Source organism: Lonchura striata, chromosome 3, assembly GCF_046129695.1.
Source record: "Lonchura striata isolate bLonStr1 chromosome 3, bLonStr1.mat, whole genome shotgun sequence".
Classification (NCBI taxonomy): Eukaryota; Metazoa; Chordata; class Aves; order Passeriformes; family Estrildidae; genus Lonchura; species Lonchura striata.
Genome location: NC_134605.1, coordinates 79,053,938 through 79,074,449, shown reverse-complemented (window position 1 = coordinate 79,074,449; position 20,512 = coordinate 79,053,938). Strand labels below are relative to the sequence as shown.

The 20,512-nt window shown below is 43.5% G+C and overlaps 1 protein-coding gene across 1 annotated transcript in view; it reads left to right on the top strand.

Annotated features, from left to right (window-relative positions):
* Nucleotides 1-3,361: 3,361 nt before the first annotated feature.
* HTR1E (5-hydroxytryptamine receptor 1E) overlaps nucleotides 3,362-20,512 on the top strand; it is a 34,551-nt gene continuing 17,400 nt past the window's right edge. The window contains exon 1 of the mRNA XM_021546269.3: nucleotides 3,362-3,507. The gene's annotated coding sequence lies outside the window, so the exon portion shown is untranslated. The remainder of the gene's footprint in view (nucleotides 3,508-20,512) is intronic.

Genomic DNA, 20,512 nt, shown 5'->3' with positions numbered 1-20,512 from the left:
TGCTGAACAAGAACCTGTTTTAGAGTGGTTCTGTTGACACCTGTTTCTGAGCAGTCAGCCACCACATAAAGATGGACAAGTGGGTGGGAGCAGCCACCTGCCAGTACAAAACAGCACCTCTGGAACCTGCTTGAACAACATTTCTCTATTCCCTCCTAGATTAGCATCATTCTGCTGCCCTGGGATTAAGCACTGCGTTTGTTTGCTAGAAAACTGCAAAACAACTCAGATTTGCCCCCAGCTAGGGTTGTATAGGTTAGGCAGGAAAGTCTCAAGAGGTTCTTGATCTCCACTAGGTCATGGCTACCAGAATTACTCAAAAGAAGTGAGATTCATTTCACTTCACTGTACATATCTAAACGTTAATCATCTTTACCTAAGCAAGTCACCCTGGGCTCCCTTCTGACTCAGTGGAGAGAAATGGGCCCCTCCAAAAGGCAGCTCATTTCATCTTCCCCTAGAGGATGCCTAAGATGGATGAGATGAGTTGCCTTCTGGAGGTGTCTATTTCTCTCCATTAGCTATACAGAAAGCCTGAGGTGGTGTGCTTGCACTCTGATGATTAACTCACAATGTCAGAAGCTAAAGGCAGATGAATCCCACGTGCACTGCATCAGCATTTGAGCAGCCAGCCCTGCAGACAGAAGGGATGGGGTTACAGAGCACACTGTTGATAGCCACTCTGGTGGCTCCTTCCAGCCCTGCAGAGACATGCCTGGTGACATGTCCAATGACCACCTAGGAAGGAAATAGCAACCTAAATGCAAAGAATGGATCAGGAAATGAGAAGGGCAATATATTAAAGAAAGAAAAAGACATGTGCAGATAGCAAACAGTCCGTTATTCCCTGCTGGGTGTCTCCTATCCAAAACATCATGGCTCAGCATGACCAGTTATATCTGAATGATCCAGAACTGAAGTATGACTGTCTTGTGGTTAGCCCACAAGATGGTCCACACTACTTTTCCCAGTACATCCACAGTTCTGCCATGATGGAAATTTGGTAGACTGAACAGATGTATGCACACATACCTCAATGCATATTGTCTTGTCTGAAAGGCACATTTCTTTCCATGGCAAGACATTTGTGATATCTGATAGGAAGCAACTCAGCAGGCTTTACATCTACCTAGAAACACACCCAAGAAATCACTGATCAGGTTGGAGGAGTATTGCTGGGATGCAGTAAGAGATGGTCCAGTTATGGTGATTTCTCCCCACCATGCAAGCTGAGTACTTGTCCCCAGTACCACTTAGTAGAAATTAAAGAGTCCTCTTATCACTGCTCAGAGCTGGGCAGATAAGACACAAAACTCTCTTGAGTACCAGCCTGGTGCCATAATTACTGACTAATGCTGTCTCTGTAGCCTGTCACAAGAACAGTTTTTGGCAGTCATTTCAGCTCCTTTCACAGTCACATGAAATTAATTTAATTAGTTTTTAAAATCTAAGGAATAATGGGATTTAATTGACTTAATGTGAAACTTTCTGGGCTGTCACTCCACCCAGCTTCCGATCAACTTGAAATCATTCAGCTGTGAGTGACTGATGTTTGTGCTTTTCATTGAGAACACTTTGTTTCAGTTAAAATCCTTCATTCCATGCTTAATTTTTGCATAAAATTATTTTTATTTTGCAGTCTGTGTTTTCATTGTCTGGTACCGTGGATGAAGGGCTCTCCATGTGGTATTGATACAGCCAGCTCCTACTGCTGGAAGTTTGTTTTACCAGTAGCTGCAGTATTTTAGGGGAAGATGGGTGAGATGTAGAGTTGCTGCCTGTGACACATGTCAGAGCAAGTTGTTTTACAGAACCATGCACATATCTAAATACATCCTAATCATGATGATGGCCCTGCTGAAGATTATGGCCCTGCTATGGCTGATGTATGAACACATATCAGCCTTATCATCCTCCTCTGACGCCCAAATAGAAGAGATGTCAGAAACTTTCTGAAAAGTCTGAGACAGAAACTTTATTCAGCACTGATGACCATAAAAAATGCTTGGGAATCTCATTCCTTTGTTGTTCAAAATTTGAGAAGCGTATTAGCACATCATTGATGAGATCCAGAGATTGCTCTTTATCTATGTCATCTTCCATTCTCATTTTAGATCATGGAGCCCTCCAGCAGTCTTGAATGCACTTCACGAGAAAGCACCAGTACAGAGTTCTTTAATTTTTCTGTCCCATTGGTAAAGTGGGAGAGACAGGAACAGAGAGTTAGATTTTTAAACCACCACTCCACATAAAAACACAGGTTTCTAAAGCTATACATAATAATACCATTTCTGATTAGGGACAATCTCATTAGAATAAAGCAGAGGTTCTTTTACTTCTTGTTTTCCTAGCGTCCCATGCATCCTTCCTTCCTTAGAAAAGCAGAAGCTTTTTAAGACTCTCCTGTGGGATTTTTATACTAATTATTTGGTATGTGAGGAAGCTTCCATCCTACCTATTTTGGTGGAAAATATAGCATCGAAGTTGCATCTGACAAAGTTAACATTACTAGTAGAAATTATGTCATTCTCAGAGGGAGCTACTTGATTTTTAGTCATTGATAACCTCTAAACTCTCTCTGTGGTACTTTCATAGGATATGCTTCGCTCTGTACAGCGTATACATGGCAAAACTGAGCCACTCCACTCCCGTGTGCTCAGACAGCGTGGACGCAGCGCTACAATCCCAAAACACGCTCGCAAGTCCACATGGTTCTCACTCCAGCTCCGCCTGTCCCAGGAGCCGTCTCCTGCATTGGTCAGCACCGGGTGATCAGGGACGGGCTGTGAAGAGCGGGCAAGCCCCAAGCAGGCTCTCCCGGTTCCCAGACAGTCCCCGCACCAGGTACCAGCCCTGGAAGCGCGCTGCCGCTGGCGCAGCTCTCTCCGTGCGGCTGAGCTCCAGCCAGGAGCGGGCTGAGCCACGCCGCAGCTGGGCTCCAGCCGGGGCGGCAGCCGCGGCCGCCCCCGCCCCGACAGGGCAGCGGCAGCGCCCCCGGCCCGGGCCGGGCGGCGGCCGCGGCCGTGCCTGGGCAGCGGCAGCAGCCGCGCCGGGCGGGAGCAGCGCCGGCGGCTTGGCCGCGGCGGCGGCACCGGGGCCGCTCGCTCCGCACGCCTCGGTGCCCGGAGGTGCCTCGGCGGGCGCGGCGGGGAGGGGCGGTGCCGTGTTGCCGCTGCCGCGGAACAGAACGGAGCTGCTGCGTCCTCATCCTCATCCTCATCCTCATCCCCATCCTCACCTCCCCTCCCCTCCCTCGGCGCGACCCCGCCGGCTCCCCCCGCCCAGGGGGGCGGGAAGGCAGCGGGCGCTGCCCGCGGTCGCGGCGCGCCCCGAAGCGGCTCCGCACGGCGTTTCCCCCACCCCGCCCGCTGCCGCCGATAAATCCCAGCGCCGGGAGCAGCGCGGCACTCGGCGGCTGCCGCGCTGCGGGGAGGCGGCGGAGCTCGGCCCCCTCCCCGCGGCGGACACCCCCAACAGGGGAGCAGGAGCCGCGGCATCGGAGCCCAGGTGAGCGCCCGGGGCCGGGGGCGGAGGAACGGGACGGCGCGGGGCTCGTAGGAGCTGCGGGAGTGTGCGGGGCGCTTCGTCTGATATTCCCCGCTGCTGCCTCGAGGCGACCGGCTGCGAGGGGAAACCCCGCTAGCACAGCGGCGGGCGGGCAGCAGGATGCTGCCCTTTGCTTTCTCTGTGAACCGTGAAGTTTTCCTTCGTGAGCTTTGAGGCGGGGTCCCGGAGGGCTCCTTGAGGGCTGTGGTACCGCGGGAAGCTCGGAGAGGGGTTCAGCGGCGGGCGTACCCCACCTAGAGCGGCTCCGCCGCGGCGCCCGGTGCTCCCGCGGTCCCGGTGAGCAGCGCGCTCTCTGGGGCTGTCCGGGCATCCCCAGTCTCTATTTGTGCTGCTGTGAGGTCCACTCTCAAGTACCCCTCAATAGGTACTTTCTTTCTCACATCGAAGTGGGGGCTGAATGGTGAAATGATGCACAGGATGTAAAAATAGTTATTCTCAGTACTGTACGAGGTAGATTATATTCCTTGCTTCAGGAATGGACCTCCGGGGGCATGAAATGCAGGTGTTGAACTGTTCATCAAGGACCTGAAAGTCCTTGTAACTCAAAACGAGCAGCAGGTGGAATCGAGACCTTCATTTGGCTACAGGCTGTACGGTCCTTCAGTATCTAGACAGGTGGCGAGCAGAGGGCTGGTTGATTTCATTGCTTGTAACAAACCTTACTAGTCAAGTTTGAGTCCACGGTGACTAAATGGCATGCTATTAACAGCATAAGGCATTTAATCTGTGTTTAGTTATTTCCTGGTGGCTGGGAATCTTACAGAAAAAATTCTGAAATGTCCCATTTCAAAGGATTGGAATTCCTTTCAAAAACTGGGGCTCTAATTTTAAAAAGGAAAAAAAAAAAAAAAAGGAAAAACACATCGAATCTGCTCCTCTAATGATGCACTAATTTTCTATAGAGAGACCTGTAAAAACAACATCAACCCAGCAAAGTACTTGTTAAATTCAAGTGAGGGCTTACATACGATGAGCTTCAGTGGAATTACTCAGAAGCTAAAGGCAAGGCTGAAGGCAAACGTGCTTCTTTGATTCCCCAAACCAGGGCTTAAGTACTGTTCATTGAAGTATTCAGTTGCATGAATCACAGTCTTTCAAAAGTTCAAGGCAAATCAGGGAAAACATGGACTGAACAGCATTGTCAGCCTCTCTGCACAAGAACAAAGTAATCACCAGCCATGTGGATTTTTCCCGGGTTTTTTTAGGCAGTCTCTAAGTATAGAGTGAGCAGCTCTAGACTGTCTTGAAATGCGGATTACAATCTCCTAGGAGCCAGTAGCCCTCCATAATCATGGATTTGCTTCAACCTACCTTTGCATTTCAGTCATGTCTCAAACTTTGAGACTTGGAAGGGCACCTTTTATAGCATCTACCCAATTTTAAATATACAAGCACACAGAAAAGCTTTCTTAAAACCATGATCTCAAATTCATTTATAAGCACCAAAAGCATAGATTGTCGGGCACCAGATACATAGATAATTTTTGGGAACCAGAGCACTTGCCACCATGAAAAAAGGACAACATTATGTAATTAAGATGTCCGAAGAGTAAAATTTATTTCTAAATATCTTCATTCTTCTGTGAGATACTCTTGGATTCCTATGAAATTAGAGAAAATTGTACTTAACTGTTCCCTGTTTGTCCTCTATTGACAAAGTCCCGTGCATGCTGAAATAATCTGTATCCTTGGATATCTTCCCATTCCTTTCAGGATGCAGATAAACATGCCTGTCTTAAGAACTTTAATAAATTTAAGATGTATGTTTGCTTGTATTGTTATTTAACAACTTCAGGAGTGTACAGACAGAGGCAGTGTTGGTTTTGCTGTTCTGAGCTTCGGCCTGTTGCTGTTGATAATGTGCCTTTGTTACTGTTGGGGGCAGTTTTGGGGTTTCCTTTTCCTTTTTATTTTCTCTGTAAAACCCACCATCTTCACCAAATGGCCACCTAAAGACAGTTGATGTCAGCTTTAAAATTTGTGTTTCCCTGAACCTGGTATTTCTGCTGAAATCCTGGTGCCCCTTTCTGGCAATTGCATTAGTAAGTAAAGAGGAAAGTGGCAGCAGCCCCTTTCTGACTGAGGGGTTTGGATTTAGCATAACATCCCTGTAAGAATTATATGTTTAGGACGTAAGGGTCTCTTCCAGGACACAAAGGAAGCAGTCTCATATCTTAAAAAGGGAGAAAAAAAATCCCAACACAAACAGCAAGAAAAGCCTTATATCAGTTGAAAGTTGTTTGGAGAGTCATTGGTAAAACACATGGAGTACACCAGGAAAAAGAAAAAGGTCACCAGGCCAAACTCAACTCCATCTAATTAAGTCTGTCAAACTAATTCCTGGCACAACTTGACTGAAAATATTTCTCTGGATCTCCTTTGTAAAGTGACTAGTGTATTAAAAAGACAAGCACCTATTTCTCCACATGCTCATGTAAATATATCTGTCTACGAACAGCCCTGTCAACAGCATTTAGCCTGTGTAAAATGAAACACCTGCCCAAGATTTTACTTCTGCAAACAGCTGGTGGATTAGCCCTTCTAAACCTTTTTACACAGATGATTTTGTGCTCTTGACAGTCCTGGCAGTAATAAATGTGGGGTCTGTGGAGGTCACTATGGTGGGAAGTTCAGCAGGTACAGATGAGGTCAGAATTTTAATGTAGCTGAGGTGAAGTAGAGATGTGATCTGCAGAAGTGAGTTCAGGAAGGCCAGGTAGGGAGCATCATGCTGAGCTGGGAATTATCTGCTACACAAATGTAATATGGGAAGCAGCTTGCCTGGTAACACTTCTACTAGTAAAAAAAAGCAGTGCTGAGAGAAAGCCAGACCTTTAACAATGCTGCACAAGGAGGATTGCACCCTACAAAATATGTGGTGGGATTTGGTCCCACAGCTTGATGTTGATGGGGTCTTGGCTGAAGGAGTCCATCCACCACTTGGGACACAGCTGTCAATTACCTGGTGGGGGTGCAGGGAAGGACTTAAAAACATGGTCTGAGGGAGATTAATCAGGCTCTTTAACCTCAAGAGTGAACTGAAGCAGGACATGCTTGTAGGCCCAAGATTTATAAGTTTGCTCCAAAAGGAAGGGAGCTACCTGCTCCCTGTGCAGCCAATATGGACTCAAGCCCCTCTGTAACCATGGTGTTGGACCTGCTGAGAAACTTCCCATAGGGAAGCAGCAGCTGTACTCCTCTCCAGGCAAGGAAGCGCCCTGAAAGAGTGACAGGGTATATCCTTAGATCTGCTGGGCTTGGGTAGCACTTGGCAAAAGTGTGTTTGTAACAGGGAGCTATTCCTAAAAAGGGTTATTTTTCTTTAGTCCCACAGACAGCAAAGGCATCTTGGGCAAAACAAAGTTTGGGCCTCTACATTATTTAGAAACCGAATAAGCAAACTTGTCAGTCCCAACATCTAACTCCTCTGCTCATGTGGAACTATCCTTTTCCTTATTGTTTCCTCAAATCCAGAATGGGAACAAGGAGCCAAAATGCTGAAAGTAATGCTGTTGAAGACAAGGCTTAATCTTACAAATGGCAGTTGCCAAGGCTGTGGCTGATGCACAGGGCTTTCTAAATGCCAGTTTTCCCTCTGCTGTCTTTGCTGGCTGGATCCTTTTGCCCAGCTGGCAGACTCTTGGCAATACATCATCTGCCTGCTCTCCCTGGAACTGCAGGGAAACACCTCACCACATGACTGCTGGGGGCAGGGGACATGTCCTGCCTCTGCTCTGGACACCATCCACATTGCCAGAGCTTCCTTCTCCATGAACCCTAAGCACCCATTGCTGGGCATTTCCCTTCCCACAGGGCCTGTGGGACATGGGGTACAGCTTCTTCCTGCCCAGCCCCATTGCTGCAGAAAGACACAAAGGGACATCTCTTTTGGGAGCAGGCAAAGCAAGTATTTGTTGCAGAAGCTTATAACAAAATTGCCTTTCAGGGTCACCCGTGCTCTCCCAGGGGTCTGTTTGGGATCCTAAAAATTGAGTTTTTGGTAGCACCCAAACCATTATTCAGTCTCCCCGATAACTATCAAAATATATGCAGCGGTACCATATCAGCAGCTCATCAAATGCAATTTAAAATGTTTGGAGAGCAGTGTATTGCAAGTTCCCAGTATTGTCACTGGGTTGCTACCACTGGAAATCCTGTTCCTTTACACTTCTGGCCAAATGCCAAGGCTTCAGCCTGGCAGGGAACAGGATGCACTGAGACCTTTATCACTGCACTTGCCGAATTATCCCTTTTTCCCTGCAAGACTTTCCAAGTGCAGATATCCTGGAGGAATATCATGCTGACAGCTTCTAATTATGCTACTGGTTGATTTAACAATTTATGCTCTTTTAAGAGCTAGAAGTCAAGGAAGGCCAGGAATGATCCCTTCCCTGAGCCCACATCTCAGATGAAGTGGCATCTCTCTGGCAGAGCCTTTCAGGGGAGGGGAGTAACACACATCCTGTTCTCCAGGATGGATAGCCCCCAGTCCCAGCATGGGCTACATGAGCCTTTGGCTGTTTTCTGTCCCTCCAGATACCCTCTTTTTGCCTCTGGGTGGTTTTGCAGCTATCTCTGCTGTGGCAGTATCTCACAATTTGTGACAGGGCCTAAATACACTGACGAGCTCCAGATCCACCTCTTTTTTAATCTGCTTGAAAAGGTTTTGGTTTATATTTGTAGCATAAGCAGCACAAAAAGGCAAGATAGTTATAGACCGACACATTTATTTACTTTAATGTATTCCTCCCCACAAGCTAAATTAGACAGATTCTCCTATTAAGGTTTACTGGTTCTAGTTTACTTTGTTTCTTTTTTATAATCAAGCAGGCCACTATCTGCTACCCCAGACAGCGATTGTTACCTGCCCTGCTGTTCTGCTCTTTCCATTTTTTCTTTTATTTTTTTAAATACCATTACAAATACTCATAAATACCCATTTCAAACTAGGATAAGACTGTACAAATGGGGTCCCACATAGCAAAATACTCTCATGAACTGTGTCCCATGAGCTGGACCCTGTGCTGCTTCTGTCTTCCAGTGTCTTTCATGTAGGAGGCAAATTTGAAGCCAAGCATAAAAACTGAAAAGCACCATTCAGAAAGATTTATGATCCTGTTTCATTAGAGATGCATATGTGGAATTATTCCCTGCCTGAAAGCACTGACTCAGAGCTCACGTGTAAATTGCCAGGATAATTCCACTATTCTGTGTTTCACAGAATTGAATGTTCCATGCCTTGCTTCAAGTGTTTTGTTGATGAAAATCTTCCATTTTCTCTTGAGAGAGCTTTGTAGACCGTTGAGCTGTAAGTATATTGTCCTGACTCAAACACACAATGACTGCCAGTCAAATTAGTATCTTAATTTTAAACTGGACAGCTTTCTATCAACATCACTCTGATCTTGCAGTAATGCTTTTGAGTAGTAGCATTTCTCAGATGTGTGAAGTTCTGCATGAGGGGAAATACCTGGAACTTAGCAAAGCTGTGTCCATGCTGTGTCGTAGCTTCATATCCCAAAATATCCAAAGGTGCAAAACCTAAGTTGGCTGCCAAGCAAGAACCTGTCATGAAGTGTGGGTGATCATAATACCCAGGCACGACTCACATGTTTATACAGCAAATAACTTAATTTTGATCTATTTACAATGACATTTCATTAAAGGACATTAAAACAAAGTGCTTTTTAAATTGCTGAAATAGGTTAATAGTTAGCATCCAGTTTGGAAAGTGAGTGAGGTCTGAAATGGGTTACAAGCAGACACACAATATGTCTTATTTATTAGATATTTGCCAACTGATTATGCTAAACTTGTTAGGATCAGAACAGTCTGACCAGAGTGAAGTGGCCAACCTGGGTACATGCTGCACCCAGCTCTGTTTGACACAGCTTGCTGTGTTAGCTGTCTCTGCTGAGGTGGTTTTCCATACAATTCATCTTTCCCCGAGTTGTGACAGTTAAGTATCCACTTTTCCTGGTGAGATTAATGCCTTTCTAGCTGTTGTATTTCATAGGCCAGCATAAAGCAGGCATATGGTCTGGCAGAGCAGTAAATATTTGATAAAACTGCTTTGCACGGTGTGAGTGTGAACTTCACAGTGTGGAGACAGCTGAAAATCAAATTGTTCTGTGCACGATCTTCTTGAATTAAGAGCCCAGAGTATCACTGGTTTTGTTCACTGGACTGAAACAAAGGTCTGAAATTCCTGAATAATTGGACAAATTATACATTTGGGCTGGTATAAATAGGAACACTCACCTGAATTACAATTGAACTTTCCTGCTGCATGTGTATCTGAGCCTTTCTCTGGCTGAATCTCACACAGTAGCTGTTTGCTGAGCCTTACGAGAGTTTTCAAGGATATTAAAGCATACTGTGTTCCTCTGAAAACCAGCAATCATCCTGTCCATACTGGAATTACTCCCATGGGTCCTCGAAAAACTCAACCATTGAACACAAGGAAGGCCTGGGGGAGTTCTCATTAGCTAATTGAGCCTTTTGCTATTAGGGGGTCTCTGGTCTCCTTCTTTGGATATTTTCCAGTTGTCAGATAACACATGGACATAGAAGAAAAAGCCATCTCTTACAGGGGAGAACAAAACAAAGTTAGCAAGAAATAATAAACTCTTATTATAGTATGAGATATAGTATAGTGCTTCTTAGTTAGCTATCTAAGATCCTTACAATTTGTGCTTGAAGAAGACTTTCTGTGATGGGACTGTGCTGCCTGGCTGTACCTCTGTGGGATCTGTGGAGTCCAAAATGCTGTTTGGGCATAAGGACTACAGTCCTAGCTGCTCCTACTTGTGGAGAAGTTTGGAACAAGAAAGCAGAGAAATTCTTCACAGAATTTCTAGTATTATTATTGTTAAAGAAGTGAAGTCAGCCCTGTATTTAACCTTTTAGTTATGTTGATCTCTGTCCCATGGAGTTTGAAGCAGACATATACTTCCTCTTCTCCCTGGCAGCTGCAGAAGTGTCTGTGAAAGACACACAAAATGGAGAAATCTTCCATGAACAGCAATTGTGTCAAATATGCTCTGGAGCCTTCTCATATTAAATGGAAATTGACACTTCTTAATGACTTAATGTAGTCCAGTTGTCTCTTAGAAAAGGCTACAGTATTTAGCATCAAAATACCAGTTTTCAATCACTGTTGGTTTTAGGCTCTGACTTCTGATTAAACATACATACTAAGCTGCTAAGAGTAAACACATATCGTACAAAAGTAAAGCTTGCTTGTTCTCCAAGTGTTTGATAATAGAAGAAGTGTTTGCAGACACTTCACTAAAGAAAAAAACACACACACACAAAAAGAAAAAAGGGGAATACTTGTCATATTTCATAGAGTAGGAAAAAACATATAAAGAAAACTAGATACACTAGAGACTTGAGCACAGCTTGCTTTGAGACAAGTTTGATATGTGGGTGGGTGATAAATATACTGGGATTTACTGGTGGAGGTATTTGTAACTGTTTTCACTTGCTGTTAAAAAGCACAGCATGGATGTTTGGAAACTTACAATCCTGCAGTTTTTGCAAACTGTTCCTGTTAATAAGTGCTAGCAGAGAACTCTGCCCAGTGCTCATGAAGAGCAGCCAGAAGAACAAATGAGAACATCCTGGACGAGCCTTAGGGACATCCAAGCTCAGGGAGAGAGATGACCTTGAGGCTCGTGCTAAGGCACCACTTCACATTACCAGGAAAGCTTAAATCTAGAGCATGGGCAGGTCCAGACACCAGGGCCAGGGGAGGAGTAAGGACTTGGCCCAGTCACAGCAGTGTATTGGAAGAAAAAAATTGTGCCAATTTTCTTGAGTCCCTGCTATCTCTACAAACTCACTGCACATGCTTTGGAGTTTTGTCCATTCTACTGCAGCCAATAGAGGTCTGGGAACTGGTGAGCATGTAAAGGAATTTTTAATGTATATTCAGATAGGGAAGAAAAAGTTCCTTAAATGTCTTCCACAGCCTATTAAAACATTTAACTTTTCTTAAGCTCATTTACTTTATTCTTTGGTTGTGGAGGAAGTTTTCTAAGGTAAAATTCTATTGCCCTGGCTCCTTTATAGTTTAGGGAATTCAGAAGGTGTGACTAGATTCAAGCACAGGATCTTCCCCAAGATATTAATATGTGAAAGAGCTTTTGCATTACCTGTATATGAGATCCAGGCTTAAAATGATCCTGTAGCTTTTCATCATGGACAGAGTGAGCTGACAATCATCACCATCTGCTGGCCACACTCCACACCATTCAGTAAGGCTTGTGACCAGGGGACAAGTATCTCATTGTTCCCTGTCTGTATTCACCCTGGCCATCCCTTGGCAGTAATTCTGCTTGGGCATTAGAGGAGGATTGGGAAAAAAAATACAGATTGAAAGGGTGGTTCCAGAGAAGCCAGAATCAAGAGATGGAGTGAACCATGAGAGTTTGCCACCTTAACTAAAGCAGTTTCCAACAAGTGAATGACATTGAGTTGCATCCATCTCCCATGCTTTAGGAGTGCTCCAGGTGTGACCAGCTCCTGTGTCACTGATCAGCCCCATACAGGAATGTTCCTTTAAACACATGCAGGCATGTCCCTTAAAAGGCTCCTGGCTCTCCCTGCTGTGCAGCTGTGCCCTGGGACCTCCAGGTGCACCACGGCCAGAAGCAAGCAGTAGAGCTGTTACCACACAGGCTTTGTGTGGCAGCAGCTCTCTGGCCACAGAGAGCAGGCACAGACTTTCCCAGGCATTTTCCGGGGAAGGCTGTGAGAAGATCAGAGAAAAGAATGAGAAACAATTCTTATCTCCACTTGTTGCTCCTGCTGTTGTGCACAGGTGGAATATGTCATGGAGATTTGTTTACCAAAGGGAGATTACTTAATTGGACACTGGATGGTGTTTGGATGGATTGACCAATTAGGTCAAAGCTGTATCGGACTGGCTGTAAGGGTTACTGAGTTTCCTAATAAGTATAGTATAATATACTATAAGATGCTATAATAAAGCAATTGATCAGCCTTCTGCAATCATGGAGTCAGTGCTAATTTTTACCTGGCTGGGGGCCTATAGCAACAGCTTTGGAGCTTGAACTTAGAATGAAAAATGTAAAAGTAGGTTAAAAATGCAGAGGCTAGCATTTGTCTCATCTTGTACTTTAATTTTTACAGCACAGCTTAATTTGATGTTCTTTTTTTCATGTATAGCACATTCTAGTCAGCTGTTTAATAAGAAATTCACCTAACATTAAGAGCCACAGTAATATAGTCCTTATTTACTGATAGAGTTATAGCCCAGAACCTTGCAGACAGAGCTTTGTCAGCTATGGGATGATTTTAATGTGCAGGCAGCATTTTCATGGATAAAATTTCCATTATTCCATAACCAAGCTATTGCTTTCTAACCAGGCACACAATGGGCATTATTCAAGGGGCGGGGAGAAAATATCTTTCTTTCAGAAATTATGTTTTGGATGCATGTAATGTCTCTCTTCTCTGTGTGTTTAATTCATTATACTGACAATACCATGGTTTATTTTCAGAAATGTTTTTTCTCTGAAATTAGATTATAAAATAATGTTTTTTAAATATTGTCTTCATCAGAAAAGCATAGTAAATTCATTTTTAGTATTTTAGGCATTAAAAAATTTTGATTCAGCAACAAATAGCTTGATGGAATTTTTAATGTAACAACCTTTAAACAATTTCACTATCCAGTACAACAGTACCAACACTGATCTAATTTTAGGCCATTTTAGATAGTGTACTTTTAAGCTGTTCCATGAGGCATGAAATCCTGCATGTGTAGTTCAAACTGTGCAGAACAAGGCTGAGTGATTCTGCGTGATCATGAAAATCATTCTGAAAATCAACCAGTCTGAATTTTCACTTTTGCTAGAACAGTTTCTGGCAGATAAAGGGCGGGCGGAGGGGGAGAAATAAAAGGATGTTAGAGTTAAAGGCCACCTGAAGTGCACAATGCATGTAAAAGTAGACCTTGGGCAGTGATTAGCAGCCAGATGATGGTAAGAAAACCATCAACAGGTTATGTCCACTGATAATTGCCACATTCTGGTGATCTAGCAATGCCTAAAATAATGGAGTTAAATGATCAAAAATTCCTTGGCGTTTCCTTGCATTCCTGCACTGAACTGTCAATGGACAGAGATCTAAGTAGTCATTGGAAAGATCTAGATGGTCAGTGCTTCTTATGGAATCAACATTGCCTTCGGAAATGTCCCTGGACAACTGATTATTTATAGGTCTCAAAAATGATGTCTCTTTACCTAATACCATCATTCCCTCAAAAATTATATTCAATTTCTCTCACAAACCTGTCAGATGTGCTAAAAAATAGTGCCCTAAATTGCTGATTTTGTCAGCTTATTTAGGCATAAATTTCCCTTGAAGCCATTTCCAGTACACTTTCTATCCTTCAAATTCAATTTAAGCAGATGTGTTGATGCATCACCTACTTCCAGTTACCCTCCAGTGTTAACCTTTTTGTGTCAGCGTTTCTGCGTGGTTGCATTATCCTTTGCACTGAATTCACAAGTGTGCACATTCACATGTGGATGTAGCCAGCATCTTTGGAAAGAGTCAGAATATCTCTGATTATGTAGAGATCTCTACACATTCACCTGTAGACTCTTTTTTTAAATCAAAGTCATCCAGGCAAAGAAAACTACTTCCTATGACTCAAAAAACCCTTATGGTTTTCTGACATTTTGTGTTCCAAATATAACCTAGATAAGAAAAAAAACATGACTTATGGTTTAATGGGGGATGAAAAGTGAGTTCTATTCTTTTAATGGCCCCTGCAAACTCTGTTAATGTCCTCAGAAGTGAGTTATATTTAATACCAGCTATTTTTTTTAATGGCTGTTCCTTCAATTACTAGAAAGTATTGCTGTTGTTTATACTGCTTCTGGGATTACAAAAAGAAAAGGACTTCTGTTTGGTTGAAGGAGAAATTCTGCTGGTGTACTTCAGTTGGACTGATCCTCTGGTTCTACTTTTCTTGAGGTTTCTCAATGCATCACCTTTCCAGGATGCTCAGATAGATGGCAGGGAGCTCAACTCTGATTTTCTTCATCCTTTCCAGAATTCTGACTTTATTGGGACTTTCAACCACACCAGTATTCCTTAAATGTTGTTTTGGATTTTTTTGGGCTTTTTTTTTTTTTTTTTTTTCAATTTCCCTTAGTCCTGTGATGCCTGGTCATGCTTTGCAGACAATCAGCAACACCACTCATCCCCCAGGGGGAGGGAAGTGGTCCTGACAGCCCAGCCATGGTGAGAGGAGACACAAATAGCATTCTGACTGAAAACTGCTCATTCACTTTCTCTCTCGTTCTTTGCAACATAGCCAGGGAATACGCATACTACCTCAAAGAAACACTTGGGAATAGGGTAAAAATCCAGTGAGGGAATGTTGCTGGAACACTTCAGAGGTGCTGTAGTTGTGTAGATGATGTGCTAATGCCCTTCATTTCTAGCTGATGCTTTCTCTTGAAACACAAGGTGATATTACTGTTGATGTGCTCTCTCCAAGGCAGAGCATATGCACCTCTCTTGGACTTAACAGGCTGAGACACTCAAGGGAGGCAGTCAACTGCTTTCCTTTAGTCTTGGAGCCAGGACCAAACAGAAACATGGATAGAAGCCATATGAAGCTGGAGGGAGAGCACATTGCCCCAGTCATGAGCTAGAGACAGTGAGACAGGAGGGGAGAGAAATTTCCCACTAGCAAGCAGAGTCTCTGGGTTCCCCGTTTTTAGCCCAATGCATTTCCCCAGAGTCCCACACAGGAGTGTTGGGATAGGATCCCTTGTTCCCTGTCCCAGCAGTGAATAGCCGAACCAGCTACCACCATTATTCACCAGCTTCATGGATGCTTGCTTTCTTCATCCTGCGTGCTCCTTAGAACGAGCTATTAAAGACTGTGTAGAATGGTTTTACATACTCTTCTGATTTAAGGGCATCAAATTCAGCCACTGTTGCTTAGGTAGTGCTGGTTGTGCTATTTCCCAGCAGAAATTAGGCAGAGGATCTGGGATTCAGATGTTTGAGATTAATGGGATTGCTCAGTTGAAGCTGTGACAAAATAGAAAGTTATTCCTAGTAGAAAATGTAATTAGTCCCTTTCAGATCTTCAGTTTGACAGTAGCACTAACATCAATTATTCTCTGTTGGGAATATTCCATTTTAACAAGGTTCACTGTAATATCATCCTTTCTCAGTAGTAATCGGAAGAAAGAAGGCCTTTTCAAATCATTGTCTTGCTACCTTGAGATTTTTCACATCTAAGCCTCCCACTTATCAGCTGATGCCTTGCATTGACTTCAGCACCTGAACAATTCCAATACTCTCAAGTGTCTGGAAATGAACTCTTATTTTCCTCCCTCTTTTTTTTCTGGCAAGAGTCTGCAGAGAAAATCAACAGTGTTTCCAAGCTAAAAGGTATTGTCGAAAGTAAAGTTAAAATCCTCAGGGTGGAGAAAATATGTCAAAATAATCTGGCAAATTTATGAGTCTTGGTCTCAGGGAGAAAAGGTAGCTCTACTGTATTGGTTTCAGCTTAATCATGAAGCTCTGGGTCTCAACTCTGTTCCTGCAGGAGAGAGCAGTTCTTTCAAGCAGAGCATGCCATCTCCACTTTCTTCCAAAGGTATTAAATTATCAAACTCTGAGCTCCTAAGGTGCAAAATATGCTTTTTTAAGAGTGGCACTGCTGTCCTAGTGCACACATCTTGGGGAGTTTCACAGAGCCTGATGCAGTGTGTGCTGTTTGGTTTTCTCAGGCCAAGGAGATCCTTCCTGCAAGCCAGTATTCCTGATGAAACCTCGCAGCCCTATGCAGAAGCCACACTTTCACTTAGTTTCTAACCTTGGTGCTCCCTTTCCCATTTCACCATTCCTAATCCAAAAATCCCATCTCCAATTTAGCATCATGTATTTGAGACTGTGGAAACATGCTTAAGGAGATTTAAATGCACAGCTGTGTGACTCAATCCCCTAGATATGTTTTATAATGAGCCTTTATGCATAGCTCCAAGTTATTTTGAATAGAGGACTGCTGAAAATAACCAGAAAAAAATTAAAGAAATTAAATGATCTCTTTTCCCACACCTCCAGATTGAGATACTCTCTGGTTAAATATCTCTGAATAAAGCTGTTCTAAATTAAATACTGGCTTTGGTGGTGTATAAGATGAAGCTGGCAATAAAATGTACATAATATCCCATCAAGATATCAAGATGTTGAAGTCTTAATCCAGAACACAGTGGGAGCAGTGTGCACTGCTGCCAGCACACCTGGCCATGGTAGCTGTCTCACAGAGCGCTGTACCCTGATGTGGCCCATTTCTGCCTACCTGGATTTGCTGTTCAGATGTCCAGGGCAGATTGCCAGCTCCTTGCCCAAATGACACCTTGGGAGGCTGTGGGAAAAAATGAAATAATTTTTGTGACTCAAAAAAGAGCAGTGAGGGCATGATGAAACCAGTGAAAGGTCTGGAGCAAAAGAGTCTCATTAAAGGTCTTTTGTGGAGCAGTTGAGGGAGCTGGGGGTGTTTAGCCTGGAAAAGGGAAGGCTCAGGGGAGACCTTTTCAGGTCAGTTAGTACAACTAACTGAAAGGGGAACCTGAAAGGAAGGGAATGTCAGTTCCTTCTCCCAAGGAATAAGCTAGAGAAAAAGAGGAAAAAGGCCTCACATTTCATCAGGAGAAATTTAGATTGGATGCTGGGAACAATTTCTTGACTGAAAGGGTTGTCAAGCATTGGAATGGGCTGCCCAGGGAAGTTGTGGAATTACTGTCCCTTGAAGTGCTTAAAAGACATATAGATGTGGCACTTAGGGACATGGTTGAGTGTTGGACTTGGCAGTGATGGGTTAATTGTTGAAATGGATGACCTTAAAGGGCTTTTCTGTTTTCCAAGGGCTAAACCTTTCTGGGATTCTGTGACTGCCACAACTGGACAATATTCAGCTTCAGTCCCTGGGGTCTCCAGAAGGGTTACAAAGTTGGGTGTTCTTTAAGGGTTCCCAAAAACCTTTGGGTTCACTGGGGAAGCTGTTCTGCCTCTGGAAAAGCAGAGGGCTCCTGCAGAGATGTTTGCTCCTGGCTGCTATAGTGTGGAGGCAGTCCAGTTGTCCTAGGGCCTTAGATGAAAATGAATATGCATATTTGAATCCAGTTGTGCTGAATACTTCAACTTGATAATTTGAAACATTTATATGATTCTATTGAAACCCTCATTTTAGTTGATGGGGTTGCTTTTGCAAATTGTTACCAACTTCAGGTCACTTTTGAGATGGAAACATCTTAGAATTTGTTGTAAAAGCATTTTAGAAGTAATTTGTGTCTTATTTACTCTGTCACCAGATCATTTAATGTGCTAATGCACTGGGAATGTCAAGCTGTGCTAATAAGAGCAGTTTTCCTTCTATTTGTTGTAACTCCTATGTAAATATAATTAAGGCAAGAAGTGTCTGAGGGGTGCCTGATCACATGCATTAAGTCAGCTTCCTTTTTGGCTCCTAAGGCAAACACATGCAGAGCTGCAATGTCTCTGGGAAAGACCCAGGGCTTAGGGCAGCACCTTACCTGCTACCCCTGAGCCCATATCTGGTTCTATGCAGGAAATATTGAAGGGTGATAATCTGGGAATTAAATATGTGTCTCAACCTCAGCATGGCAACAGATCCAGCAACTGCCTTTGGAAGTACTATCACGTTTCACGTTAGGCTTTTGATGAAGGTTTGTGTTGCAGCAAGACTCCAGCAACCATGGAGTCTTGGGAAAGCTGGGATTGGAAGATTTGAGAGTGAGCATTCCAAAATTTGTGTGAAAATTGACATTTTCCCACTATCTGCCAAGAACTTTGTGTTAGTCTCATGAAAGAAAGGTATGGAGTGATATCAAAAGCACATGTCTGCATATCTGGAGAACATGAGCCAACACAACAGCAAAGCTTCCATGTAGTACAATGGTTAAGTATGGAAGAGCACACTGAAGACATCCAAGATGCAGAGGAGGACAATCTTTGAACACAATTATATCTTAAGGGTAAACTTTGAAATTTGCTCATCATTCTCTAAAGCACCATAGGGAACTTGCTGTATTCAGTGGGATTCTGGCTGGGCATGAGGCATCCCAAAGGTAACTTCATCCATCTGCTGGAGGCTTCAGTATGTCAGAGGCCAGGCACACAAAAGGGTGGCTTGAGCCCAGCCTACCAAGCAAGCAGTCATTTGAGGCACTCTCACCATACAGAGTCATTTAGGCACCAGTCTATGCATGCTGATGACCCCTAAAAATCAGACTGATTTTGATTAAGTACTCAAGAGTAGTTTCAGATGCCTGATATAAGACCTTTTTAGATAAGGAGCCTAGTGTGACTTGGGCAAACCACTCCATCACTACACCATATAATTTGAAGCATATAATTTGACGCTGTGTAATCCATCAGAGTTCATCTATCTCAACTAAAATTACTTTTGTACATGAATATATGAAACCCTAATGCTGTCCCATTTTCCACTTCCCATAAATTAAATGTGTTCAGTAGAAGATGGAGAATATATAAGTGAAAGGATCAACTCTCTGCCCTTTTACACTGGCAAAAGGTTGTAGCAGACTACAATTAAAAAGTAGTCATAACTTGTGCCACAAAAGAACCTTGGGTGAACACAATTAGAAAAAGAAATGATGGTATGTTGCCTCCATATGATGGAACTGCAGATGGACAGTGAAGTGTCAATAACTTGAAATGAGAGTGGCTGCTGTTGTTGCTATTTTTTTCTTCAAGCTACTCCAACATCCTGTGCCAAATAATTTCAACAGCTTCTAGCTATGAGGAAATACATAGGCAAAATTTATTGCTGTAAGCATATATTCAAGAGGAGGATGGAGTGATTCTCTGTGCTAATCACTGTGCTGTCAGCACACTGCTGAGTTGTGAGTGTTTACTGGATGATGAACATAGTGTTAGGGAAAAAAAAATTGGTTTTTTGTTTACATAGCTTTTTTTTTGTACTAGTTTCACCATCTTAACAAAATGTCAGATATAGTTGCCTTACATTGGTTTCAGCAGAGAGATCAACTGGAATAACCTGTCAGTACAATAATGCTCACAAAGATACAGGGATGAAGATAAGACAAACCATAGTAAGATTGGTAGCATAGCAGCATCGTTAACCTTTTTTTTTTCCCCTGCACTAAATTTTCCACAGACAAGAGCGTTAGTAATTTTAACTTTGATTGAGAACTGCTATTACCCACTCACAGCATGTGGGAGCAAACAGGCACTTGGATAAATCACAAAAAAGAAAACCACTTAGCATGTTGCTTCCCTCAACAACACCTTTTTGTGAAGGTGCAAGGCTGAGTGCTGCAGTGAGAGCACGTGTGAAGACAGAAAGCAAGGCTGCAACAGCCCCCTGAAGCTTGCTCAAGGTCAGCCCCTCTCAAAGAGCAGAAGGTGACACTTGACTTAAAAGGTATTCTGATATGCTTAAAAAATCTAAGTAATTAAATAATTCAGTGAATGAAAGCCATCAGGGTTCTAATGCAGTGTTAATGGGGGTCTTTCAGAAATCATGAAGATAAGTTTCATGAGTGACACAACTGGAGCCATTAGCAAACTCATCCAAGAGGAATCATTCATTAGAGATGAGTGCCTGCACCATCTCAGTGCAGAGGAGCATGAGGAGCAGCACAAGCATTCCTGTTTGTGACCACTGCAGAGAGACACCTACAAATAACTTCTGAACTGCCTCACTTTCCTCCTGCAGGCACTCAGCCCTCGGGTGTGTTTGTCACCTTCAGCAACAGATGAAGCAGACAGTGACTCCACCAGCATGAGTATACAGGAAGTCATCTTCTCTACAACCAGTGCTGCTCCAGCCGATCGCAAGGTGAGAAACAAATCAAACTGATTTGAAACATGGAGT